This window comes from Lepus europaeus, chromosome 1 (genome assembly GCF_033115175.1).
Source record: "Lepus europaeus isolate LE1 chromosome 1, mLepTim1.pri, whole genome shotgun sequence".
NCBI classification, from domain to species: domain Eukaryota; kingdom Metazoa; phylum Chordata; class Mammalia; order Lagomorpha; family Leporidae; genus Lepus; species Lepus europaeus.
Genome location: NC_084827.1, coordinates 4383444 through 4396395, shown reverse-complemented (window position 1 = coordinate 4396395; position 12952 = coordinate 4383444).

Here is a 12952-nt window from a genome sequence, read left to right as displayed (position 1 = left end):
ACAATAACTCCCCACTGATCCCTGTCTCCAGCCCCTGATAACCAATATCCTAACTCCTTCCTATGAATTTCACTACACTAGGTAACTCATCTAAGTGAGGCCATGATAGTCCTGTTGAGTCTGGCTTATGGCACTTAGCACAGTGTTTTCAAGGAGTCATCCATGTTGTAGTACTTATTCAGATTTCAGCCTTTCTTAAGGCTGAATATTTTATTATACAACGGTACTTCAAAAAGTTCAGGGGAATTGGAATTAAAGGATAAGCTTATTTTATGTAAAAAATCTCAAAATCCATGCATAGCTTATTCTTTGACCTTTTTGAAGACTCCTCCTTTATGAAAAGTTCATGAAAAATGTGTATTATTCTACATTCCCTCCTATTGAGTCTGAAGTCATATCTCACTGTAGTTTTGATTGCCTTTTCTAAAGACTAAGGATATTGAGTATCTTTTCATATGCTGATTTATTAGACATTTGTGTATCTCCTTTTGAAAAATGTCTATTCAAGTTCTTTGCCCAGTTTTGAATTGGGTTGCTCTGTTGTTGTTGTTGAGTTGCCTCCTCTTTGCTTTGTGAGACTCAGAGTCTGAAGTTTTGCATCTCCTGGTGTGTTTTTTAAGTATGTGTGATAAATTATGTGTCCTATGTTTGAATGGCTCAGTCATTTCTTCCATCATTCCTTCCTTGCTTGATCCCGCAAGTGCTTCATGGCCTCTAATTATCCTTGGGCCTGGAGGCAACAGGTTGTTGTTTTGTGTCCTGCAGTCACCATCCTCCACTGCCATCTCCCTTTGCTCCTATACTGACTTGTGAAGTGAACAGCAACAATAGAATACAGGCCATTCCTCAGTAAGAAAGAAACTTAGAACCATGTGTCCAAGCACACATTATAGAGTCTCATGTGCAATCTTCCTCTTGTCCCTGGCCCTTTACTGCCCATCCTATCCCCATCAAAAGTCCTAACAACTTTTAAGAGGTCTGTGGCCTGGAATCCCAATGATCAGTGGGATTTGTGGAACCATAGGCAGGTTCATTCAGATACACAATGCAGAACGGAGTGTTGAGCAGTAGACATGACACCGACATGCACACTCACATGTGCTGGTAGATGCTGGTGACATGTTGTTTTTAAGTGCTCAGTCATTATGATTTCTCTTTCTCCTCTTCCCCAGGGGAAGTGCTCCCACACCCATGCCAAGGGAATGGCCCATCTGTGCTCCAAATCCAGTTCTCTTTCTGCCTTTTCAGACCCCAGCGCTCTGCAGTGTCTCCTCTGACTGTTCACCTTGCGTACCTCCAGTCTCTGTCTGCACTAGCTCTGTTAGCACAGAAACATGCTCTATTCTTCTCCATTCTTAAAGCTGAGAACACTCTCCCTCAACCCTGTTGCTGTTTTACTTCCATTTTTACTCCTTGTTCAGCCTCATAAGTCCTAGTGGTGGACTTCACTGTCTACTGGCTGCCTACTGATTCCTCAAGCCCTTGTGATCTAACCTTTCTCCTCCACGCTGCTGATGCTCCTCTTGTCAAGATTATCTACCTGCAGGTAAACCCATTGAACAATCTTAGTTTTGCTTGGACTCTACAGCATTCAGACTATTCACCACTTCTGAACATGTCTAGTGCTACAAATTCCTGTGACCCTGGCTGCTTCTCTTCTACCAATCGCTAAACATTTTTGGTCCAAAAGGCTCATTGTTTTCCTCCGCACCTGGGTAGTCCCACTTGCTTTCATAGATTACCACATGGAATTTCATGAGTCTCCACTCCCTGTCTTCTGTTGTGATTTGTCTTCTGGCGTGAACAGCTTGGACACCTATCTGTTGGCCTGCACTACCTGGATATTTCATAGGCAGCCCAAAGTCGGCATGTCCTAAATCGAACATCTTTTCTTCCCCCACCAAACCTGCTCCTCCAGCAGTGTTCTCAGCCAAGTAGATGGCTCAGTAAGCAAAGTGGCCTGGACCAGGGTTCTGGGCATCACACTCAACACTTCCGTCCCCATCCTCATAACAAGTATGTGTCAAGTCCTATTCCCTAAAACATCTCCTTTGAAAAACAACAGAAAAGTAAGATTTCTTACCAAAATAATCTTTTTCTGGACTTTCCACCTCTCCTTTTCTGCCTTCCAGCTTTGTAACATTTTGTCTACCCTATTGGCCTCTGCTTAAAGATTCCACATTTATTGTGCGTGGGTGCTCGTGTGTGTGTGCTCTAGGGTGGTCTCTGACCCCAGAGCTGGATTATAGATCTCTTGCTCTGTTTCCAGAGTACCTGTATTTTCTGTTTTACTACACACCCTACATTTACTTCTTGAAGCTTCTGTTTTCCTTCGTGTAAGTAAGGTCCACAAAGACAAAGATAGTGTCCATCTTATTTACTATTGTATTCCCAGTAGCTGGCACAATTCCTGGTACAATCTATTGTGAGGTATATACTCATTAACTGATTCTATGAATGATTGACCTGTTTTTAATCTAACTTCTACCACTGAACACACATACTTCACTTATTTTTTCTACCTCCTAAAGGTAGTAAAAGTACCTGTTTTTGACTGGCATTGTAATAAAGATGAGCACATAACATGGATGAAAAGGCTAAAACCAATGCAAATGTAATTATTGATAAATTTTCCAGCTAAAATATACTTATAGGTGTATGAGAGAGTCAGAGAGAGTGTCAGGGAGAGAAAGAAAAAGAGGACGAAGGAGGAGAAGGGGCAGGAAGGGGGGACAAGAAGGTGAAAAAAGGAGGAAGAGAGAGAAGTTGCTTGCCAGCAGCTTACTGAAGTCACTGGGTGTGTGCAGTACCCTCCGTGAGAGGTGGTCTGCAAGACTCCACCTCTGCCCGCAGGAGCCCAAGTAGGAGGGAAGAGAGAACACGCAGATGTCACGGTGCTGCAGGCAGCTGTGGCAGCAAAGTGAGGGCCCAAGGCTCAGACCAGATGGTAGCTCTTGTCCCAGCAGGCAGCTGCCAGGCTCCTGTACAGGGCTCCTGAGGCTGGCTGTGAAAGAAGCACTCATAGTCCTGCCTCAGGAGTGTTCCCCGCATTTCTAAAGTCACCATGTGCCCGTCACTTCAGTCCGTTCACTGGCCAGAGACAAGGGGATGATGGGAGTGATGGTTTGTTCTCACCGGCCCCACTGACCTTTAAAAACAGGTCCCCTTCCAGGTGTTCACAAAGTATGTATTGACAAGGTTCGGGATCCTGGTCAGAATGGTGGAGTTGCACCTGAGGAATGCTCTGCTTGTAGCCTTGGGAAAGAGGGCCAGAGGTCAGTGCCCCTCCCCCTGTTTTGTACCTGCAGAAATGCAAGATAAGGTCTGGGGTACTGGAGTTGAGGGCGAGGGAGAAGAGATTGGTGGAAGGAAGGGCTGGGTGGTCCCTGGGGCAGGATGGGCATGGCCAACACGGGGCAGAGCAATGGAGCTGGAGAAGGAAGGGCAAACGCTGGCTCCTTGGCACACCTTAGATCACTCAGGGAAAAGCTGAGAAAACTTTGACGTGGGGTCAAGGATCATTTATTCCTCTGAGCCAGGCCCTTTCTTAAAGGTTAATGAGGAAAAGATGCGAAATGAGCAAGGAAAGAAATACTTTGACCAGGTAATGTCTTATGGTGTCACAGTGACAGGGAGAGGCTGGGCCAGTGCACCCCACCCCCCACCCCCCACCCCCCACCCGTGCCCTGGGATAGCAGCCAGGCAGGAGCCACCTGGGGAAAGACTGGACACACCTTAATTTGGCTTGTACCTCTTCTTTGTTATCCCTGGGCTGGAGGCGGCAGCAATTATGGCCCACTGGGCCCGAGGGCTTATGCAAGGCCGGGCCTCAGCGGGAAACACTGAGTGTGTGTGTGTCTGCACTCAACCAGAGCACGGCCAGCTATCCGAGACAGGGCTTCTGTTTAGGGATTCCTGAGAGCTACTCTCTTATCAGCGAAGCTTTCTCGCCTTCCTTCTGCTTAAGCTGCTTTCCTGACTGCCTCCTGATCAAGCCCTGGAGTCAGCTGAGCGGCCCGGCAGGCCATCCTCGCTCTGGCCACAACCGTGGGCTTCCATGACAAGTGGCCCTCGTGCATTCTGGGTTAACCTGAGGCCATCTCAGCTAGCGGCTGCTTCCTTCCTCAGCCCTGAGTGCCACCCCCGAGATCCAGGGCCCTTGGCGGCTACGGTGTCTGTGCACACCCTGTTTCAGTCCCCAGCTCTGCATGGTGTCGGCTGAGGGGACTTGTACATTAGCATTCGATGACAAGAATCCCTGACCTGGCTGCCTGACTCGCCTGTGACAATAAAACAGCAGCACACCTGTGAAAGGACTCAGGTTACTAACACTTGACTGACATTAGGGGTCACTGCACTCTCCTAGCCTGCCCCGGGTTGCTTTTCTTGTGCTCTTGCTCCCTTTGCTTTTCCCCAGCCCTGAACAGATGCTGCTTCCCAGCTCAGGCATCAGAAGGTGAGACAGAGAGAGCCAAAATACTAAAAACTTCTGCATCTGGTGCTGCGGCATAGTAGGTTAATCCTCCGCCTGAAGCGCCGGCATCCCACATGGGCACCGGTTCTAGTCCTGGCTGCTCCTCTTCCAATCCAGCTCTCTGCTAAGGCCTGGGAAAGCAGTGGAAGATGGCCCAGGGGCTTGGACCAGGCAGAGGCTCATGGCTTTGGATTGGGCCAGCTCCAACCATTGCGGCCATTTGGTGAGTGAACCAGCAGATGGAAGACCTGACTCTCCCTCTCACTGTCTGTAACTCTACCTCTCAACAGCTCAAATAAATAAGTAAACTCTTAAAAAAACAAAAAGCTTTGGCCCTGTGAAGGTGACCTGGCAAAGTCCTCCTTGGCTATCTTGTGTCTCTGCGGTGGAGAGGTTCACCCCCTCCCCTCCCCCATAGCAAGTTCCTTCTCCCAGGCCCTCTCAGCAGTCCCTCTTCCTGTAGGCCTCGGGGCCCCTCCCTTCTCCCCACAGAATCCACATCCAGAGAACACAGCTGCCTTTCCCAAGAGCGACATCTCTGTCTCTTCCCATTCTCTGTCCCTCTATGCACAAATCTGGTGGGCAAGAGGGAAGCAAATGGCAGTGCCATGGCGTCTGTTGTAGCTTCTCTGGGTCTTCATTTGGTGATGGCTCCCCCCACCCCCATATCCCAGGCAAGCCAGGACTGGGGGAGCTCAGGACATGCGGGTGGGTGTGGCCGGGGACACAGGTGCCTTTGCTGCACACACCACAGCCCACACTTCACCCCAGCTGCTGCTCCCTTCCACCTTGTCTCCAAGCCAATAAATCTTTCAAGAGCAGATGGTCTCTGGATGGCCATTTCCCTGTGTGTGGGCTGCGGGTTGACCAACACCCCCCACACCCAGCGGGGGCTCACACCCATGCACTCACCTCCTGATACCTTGTTTTGACCCCATCACCCTCTGGGCCCCTCTGTTGCACACTGTCCTACCTTTGCCCTTGGGGCCTCTGAAAGGAAATACATCTACTAAATGACTTGCAATTTCTTTGGCACAGCTTGCTCTTCTCAAAGCACCGTGTAACATACACTCTTGGCCAGGTGCTCTGATGGGGGAGAAAGAAGATTACGATGTGGCTGAGACTGTGCAAGTGGAGGAAGCTGGCAAGTGCAAGGAAGATGCTGACACCGTGGGATGGAGCTTCACACTCAGGCAGGAGGGAGACAGGTGGGAGCACCGAGGGACCAGCCCAGCTGGCTCAGGTCAAGCGCGGAGCCGAGCTGCAAGGGATACCTGGGGTTTATGAGCCAAGCTGTCTGGAGCATCTTCCGAGCTGGAGCAGGATGCACCCGGTTAGGGAGCCTGGTGTAGGGGACACCATTTCTTCTTTACTCAACTGAACAGTGAAGAAGTGACTTAGATTTACAGTCTCTCCAGGAGCAAGAAGTGAGGTCTCCGGGTGGGTGATGTAGCAGCTCACCTTGCACAGGTGGGGCAGCCTGAGGTCCCGTGGAGTAGGGGATGCATGGTTTGCTCACAGAGCTGCACACTGTGCCCCAGGTCCCCATTAAGTAAGTGGATCACTGGAAGGCCCCCAGGACAGAAAAACAGCCAAAGAAAAGAAGACCGAGGCCGTGACTCTACCTTCACTATAGACCAGGTGCTCTGCACACCTGTCACCTAATTCCCTTGAACCTGTAAGTCAGTTGTGTTTATCCCCACTTTGCAGGCAGACAACTAAGGCCCAGAGGATGAGGTCCTTGCCTAAGGTCAAGTGACTGCTGCTGTGCTCGTGTTGTAGACTAGGAAACGGGCTCAGAGAGGTGGACGAATTTGCACGGGATCACTCAGCCGGTGATTAGCAGGCTGACTCTGAACCTACACTTACTTGGCCCCAGGGCCTGTGCTTCCACCACAAGGTTTGCAGCCTCTGATATAAGGCAGTTCTGGTGTCTCCACCACAAAGCTATTTCCTAGATGTGTTCCATTTCAAATACTCCCACCCAAGCAAAGGTGAGGGCAAACAAAGACCTGCATTCCATTCCACTTTTAGTAAATAAAGTTTTTCCATGCCCATTATCTTTTCATCCTTACATCAGCCCCATACGGTAAATAGAGCAAGGTCAGTGTTCCCATTTTGCAGACAAGGAAATTGATTCTCAGAGAGATTATCTGATTGCAATCACAGATCTTACCAGTACAGAGCAGGACGGTGACCAGGACTAGCCGATCCCCAAGGGCTCCATCAAGCATGTGGACAGGTGGATAGATCCAGAGCCAGGTGTGGGAGGGGCCACCCTTCTCACGAAGTCTGCAACAGAGGCAGACATGGCGAAGGGAACTCAGAGGCAGCTCAGCACAACGCTAGGCTCACGCACGGTTGCGTACGTCTGGCCAGCATGTGCTTTCCTCACTGCGCTAGCCACCCTCCAGGACAGGAAGCACACACCAGCTCCTTCAGGGTTGGCTCTGCCCGGCAGCCCTGTGCTCTGTTGGTTTCTTTCTGGACTCTGCTCCGTGTGCAAGGATTTTAGGCCACATCTCACTGCAAAAGAGCGCTTGCACTTCCTGGCAGCCAGGAGACTCGCAGGGCCCTCAGACGCTCCAAAGTCGGCTCCTGGAGTTGGGAGTTTCAGCAAAGCAATAAAGGGAAGGCGTGAGGGGGCAAATGGGGACCTGGGGCACAGTGTGCAGCTCTGTGACCGTGAGATGATTGGGCGAGAAGATCCCTACCGAGATTGTTGTCTACTTCAGCGAATGCCCACACCCTGTGCCCTACCGCACCTCACGCGGCCCCGTGCATGTATGTAGAAACACATCCCAATGGCGCCTGCTGACGTCCACACTCCACGTGGATGGGGCACCCAGAAGGTCATCGTGTCCCCGGCCCAGGAACCTCACGTACACTGGGGGCAGGGGAGGTGGGGGAGCTGCAGAATAGCTAAGATCTGTTTTAAATGTCCTCCTTCCTGTTATTTGAGCGGCTGGCAAGGGACCTATGCTCTGGGTGCCTACGTAGATCCAGAATTGCCCAGAAGTCAGCTGGGAGAACATACTATTTGGCTTCAGTCCCTCCTTTGTACCCAGCTAGGAAACTATCACCTGCCCCCACTGGCCCCTGCCTCTCCACCGTCAGGAGTCTCGGCCTCTCACCACACCCTGCTCAGACATCTGCCACAGCATCTGCCCAGCCTCTCATGTCCCAGTTTGGAGCTGCCTGACAGTCCAGGGGCATGGGGCCCAGTCACTCCCTCCCTGCCACTGCTCCATCAGAGATGAAGCTACAGCCCAGCCATGGGGCAGGGAGAGGAGGCTAGCACCCCATGGCCCACCCTCTCAGTGTGCTCTGTCCACCTCTGTTCTGTCCTTTCCTGTCCTGCGTCTCTGTCCTGGACCCCTCAGCCCCAGACATTTAGGGAGAGTCCTCCCATGGTTTGTATGTGTCCATGCACATGGAAGCTCACCCCGCTCTCCAACAAGTCTACCATTTGGCTTGGTTTTTATGATGGAGCTGGTGGGGTGTTTGGGTGCATGCTCACGTTAGTAGAGTTTGAAAGATTCTGATCACCTGCTCCCCTTTCACTGACCTTGTTGGGGTGGGGAGAGAGAAAGAATAGGAAGTACAGGTGGGGACAAGCTGTGGGGAGATCGATGGTAAGATGCTGCCGCAGCAGGCCTGCTGCTCCGGAAGGCTCTTGTTCCCGGACGAGCGCCTGCTTTTGGGAAAGGACTTCACTTGCAGGTTTTGGCAGATATAATGCGATTTGGCACAACAGCTACATCCTGTCTCATGAACCCCAATAATATTGTTTATTCTGAGCTTAGTGGTCCCTTGCACCCTGTGGCTGAGACCACATGGTTCTTGCAATGTAGAAATAGTCAGTGGCATTGGAACTGTGAGTCTGGGGCCCCTGGTCTGGAATGGAGAGCCAGCCCGCATCCACCTTGTCCCCTCTCCTGTCTGGAACGGAGAGCCAGCCCACATCCACCTTGTCCCCTCTCCTGTCTGGAACGGAGAGCCAGCCCGCATCCACCTTGTCCCCTCTCCTGTCTGGAACGGAGAGCCAGCCCACATCCACCTTGTCCCCTCTCCTGTCTGGAACGGAGAGCCAGCCCACATCCACCTTGTCCCCTCTCCTGTCTGGAACGGAGAGCCAGCCCACATCCACCTTGTCCCCTCTCCTGTCTGTGGCTTTCCAGAGCTCTAGGGGAGCCCCACTCTCTCTCCACCCAGAGCTGGAGGATGATTGGAAGCCTTGTGTGCCTGTGTTCTGCTGGTCTTCTCTCTCTCCCCTCCGTCCAGAGGAGCAACTCGCAGGGAGGTTCAGACCTCAGAGCAGCCATGGACAGAGCTTCTGGTGGGGTGATGGTCTGAGCCATCCTGCACGCGGAGGCTGAGAGGGGACTGCCTGGGGAACAGAGTGGAGAGAGGAACGGGAGAGCTGAAGACGTGCCGTCCTCGGTTTGCAGGAGGCTGGAAGGTCAGTGACCTGGCCACGTTCATCGGAGGAGTTTCTGGTGGATTCGGGCTAGAATACAGCAGTCCTGACCGCAGTTGCTGTGCCCCCAGGAAGCCAGTCTTCCTCAGCATATCCGGCAGAGTTGTTGAGCTCCTCAGTGGGCTGTGTGACCTCCCATGGACTCTCATTCTGGGCCACTTGGCGCCTGCAAGAGAAGAGATGAGGCCAGCGACAGTGGGGGTGAAAAGGATTGGGGTCTGGCAGGGAAGAGAAACAGAGACCGTAAGAGGCTTGGGGAAAGCAAGGCGCTGCAGGACCCGAGCTCGGCCCAGGGGAAGGCTGTGGACTTTGACACCTCCTTCATACACCGTATCTCTCAGGGGCCCCATCGGGGCTCTAAGCCAGCACTCCAGCCTGGGGCTGGCTGGATGAGGTCAGAGCTCCGTGGGGCCCCTGGGGCTCATGGGCTTCCTCGAAAGCTTTGGAACCCCTCTTACAAACCCATGAGAGCCCGCATCCTTTCTCCCCTGCCCAGTCCTCAGTCACTATCCTGATGTCTTCTGAGTAGGGGACCTATGAGTAAGATGCTCAAGTTCAAGGGGAGGGTGAGAGAGGGGCCCCAAGCGATACGAGCTCTTAAGGTGGGCACAGTCACCGGCTGCAGAGGTGGATGGGGAGGGTGAGGAGTGAGGATTCAGTCAGTGCAGGGAAGTGCATGAGAGGAAAGGAGAGGCTCCCAACCATGTGTGCATCTGTGGCCTTTGGGAACATTCTGGAAGGGGATCAGACTCAGGAAGACTAAATGCCTGCAGACTATATGTGAGGAAGTCCACACACACACACACACACACACACTCCCCTTCTAAAACATTGCTACAACTTACTGATTCACTCTGGCATAAAATGCAGCATGCATCAATGCATGTCAAGCATCAGGCAGGTGCATATCTGAGAAGGTGCAGCTGGCTGCATGGTGCTGTTTGGCGTGGCCTCTGCCCCCCTGCCCCCACCCCAGGTCCCATTCCCACCACCAACTCCGCCTGTGAACCCTCTTCCCCTTGGCCTTTCCCCAGGACTTTTCTAGGGCGCCGTATAGGGTCTGAAGCTCGTCCTACGAGGACCCCATGGTGTGCAGGCTTAGTGGAACCTGGTGGAGAGGGTGCAGGAAATGAGGACTCAGGTCAAAGGGGACAAATCTGCAACTGGCAAGCGGGACGAGCAAGGCGGATGAGGGCCTGGAGTCACATTTTCTGGAAAAGCTCGTGACCGTGCTGCAGAAATCAGACTCCTGACCGTGGGCGCTGCAGTGGCTGTGTACACGTGGAGCCACTTGACACTCCTATTTCTTCAGACTCTCGGGTGTTTTTGTGGAAGGTTGGAGGATTTCTGCACACAGCACCATTCAGGGAGCGAAGCCGGCACTGCAGCCCAGCTCCGCAGCTCCCAGCAGGTACCCCAGCAGTGCACTGTCCTCCCCGGCCCAGGGCGGTGCTCTGCTGGGTGTGTGACCCACTGATCCATCACCGGGGCCTTTACAGGCTTTATGAGCTGGCACTCAGAGCTTGTGAACCCAGTGACTGGAACAAACTCCAAGCTGGGCGCGTGGAGATTTTGACCTAAGTGCTCCAAGCTGGCTCCATCCTCATGACCCCTGGCCTCCCTCGCCAGCCCTGCTAAGGACCGCAGGGCTGAGGGGACACCTGCAAGAGGGCCAGTAGAACCAAGAGGACGAGGGTGCAGGGCTGGGAGGACTGGACTCCTGTAGAGAAGGGAGGGAACAAGAGACCTGGGCTCCTTGGAGACCTCAGACTTGTAGACGCAGGCACACAGGCACACGCACACCTGCACACACCACAAAACCCACACATTTCCATACACTACACAACACACACAGTTCCATATAAAACGTGCCAAACACACATAAAACTCTACACAACGCTGTACACACACAAAACACACAATACCACATATATACATCACTCCACACAACACACATGTGCATACAAGACTTGTACCTCGCATACCATATACACAAAACACGCAGCACACAAATGTTCATATCACAACATATGTGCATGCTACATAACAGACACTATACACAGCATGCCCACCACACACACACACACACACACACTAGCAGAGACTAACACCAAGGGAGCAGAGGCAGTTCATGGGGAAGAAAAGAGGCAAACACAGAAAGACACAAAACAAGCACAATATAGATGAAGTTAGAAACAAGCACCCTGTTTTGGCTTTAAATCAGTGGTTTTCCATTCAGGGCCCCTCGGGTGGTGTTTGAAGCCCTTTTGTTTGTGGCACCCGAGGGGAGAGAGGTGCTTCTGCTGCTAGTGAGTAGGGCTCTCCCTATTTGCTCACCCTGCAGTGCCCAGGACTAGGCGGTCCCCACCAAGAAGATCAACCATGCCCAGGGCAGGAAAAGGCCCCAAATGTGGAAATGAGCGTCTAGCCCCGCACGTCCTGACCCGTGCACCCACCAGGAGCCTCTGCTGACTACCTCCAGCCCCGCTGCCGCCACGGCTGGGGCCCTGCAGGCCGGCCAGGCACACCCAGTGACCTGCTGCCCAGTTGACTCCTGAGGGCCTCCCTTTGGCTCAGAGCTTGAGGCTCAGCCTGAGGCAGGAAGGATTGGCTAGAAGAGCCCCTCCTGCACATCTCAGCCTGTCACCAACACGTCGAGGAAGATCCTCAGTTCTCCCAACGCCGGTGGATTCAGACCCCTTCCCTTCCCCCCAGGGCTTGCCTGGAGATCACCATGTGGTCAGGGCCGATGGCGGTCACCAAGTTCTGGTGCTCACTGTCGGGGAGGGGACCATTGCAAGGGAAGGCCCCCCGTGCGGCACCACAGGCCTTGAATTTGGAATCTGAGCAAAGAGCTTGGAGAGTCTCAAAAGTTGAGGCCAGAGCCTGGGACTGCCCTCCCGTGCCGTCCAGTCTCCCTCTCATTCCCCTCCCACCCAACACTGACAGCCGCCCAGACGCGGACCCTCCTTGCTTCCACATTACAGAACTGATCCCTCTCAGGCCAGGTCAGGAGCTGCTGTCCCCTGCCATTCTCCGGGGAGACAGAGGGCCCGGACATTGTCATCCTGGGGACCAGGAATCCAGGGGGCACAAGGTACATAGCTTTCAGCCGTGGGCCTGCGAGTGAGTGGAGGGGATGCCATTGTTAGTCCCTGCGAGGAGTGCCACTGTCCCATGGCCCCCCTTGTCCCCCTGTCCCCAGGACACAGTGTTGGGTCCAAGGACTGAGAGCGAGCACGTGGCTGTATCCGGCAAACTAAGATCCATTCCTACGCCTCCATGCTCATGCCTGCTTTGAGTCTGTGCTGTTTCCCATCCATGGCTGATCCTGCAAGGGCAGCACCAGGTGGAGGCAACTGGGGAAGGGACTCAAAGGTGAACACAAGATTTCCTCCTGTCTTCCCTCCCCAGCATGACAAATTCCTGGTCCCCTCCCCAACCGGATGGGGTCTTGGCCTGGAGCTGGGTGGCATAGAGAGGTGGGTGGGTCATAGGCAGGCAAACACTGGCTTAATGAGCACAAAGGTCCTGGGTTCAAGGTTTGGATTCTAGCACCTCCCCCTCCCAGCCTGAACCCACTGACCTGGGTGGGTGGGGAAGGCAGCTAATCCGAGCACACTGTTTACTCAGGGCTGTATGGCCTGGCCTAAGGCCCAACGGTAGGAACACAAGTGGCTTTCCGTTTGAAGGTGTCCCTTCTGCACTCCATCTAGAGATACCCACCCTGAACCCAGGTGGCCCCTCTCCCTACGCAACTGCTCACGCATGCATATACACACAGCACACACCCCACAACAGCCACCCACATCCACATATGTACACAAAACAACACACCCGATACACAGACACTGTAGACACACACACACACTAAACACACCACACACCATGCACACCATGTACCACACATAGCATGTCCATTTAGAAACACAATTTGAGGACATTTCCAGAAGTTCACGGGGAATGAAATTAAAAGAATGTGCTTTTGCCATGAACTT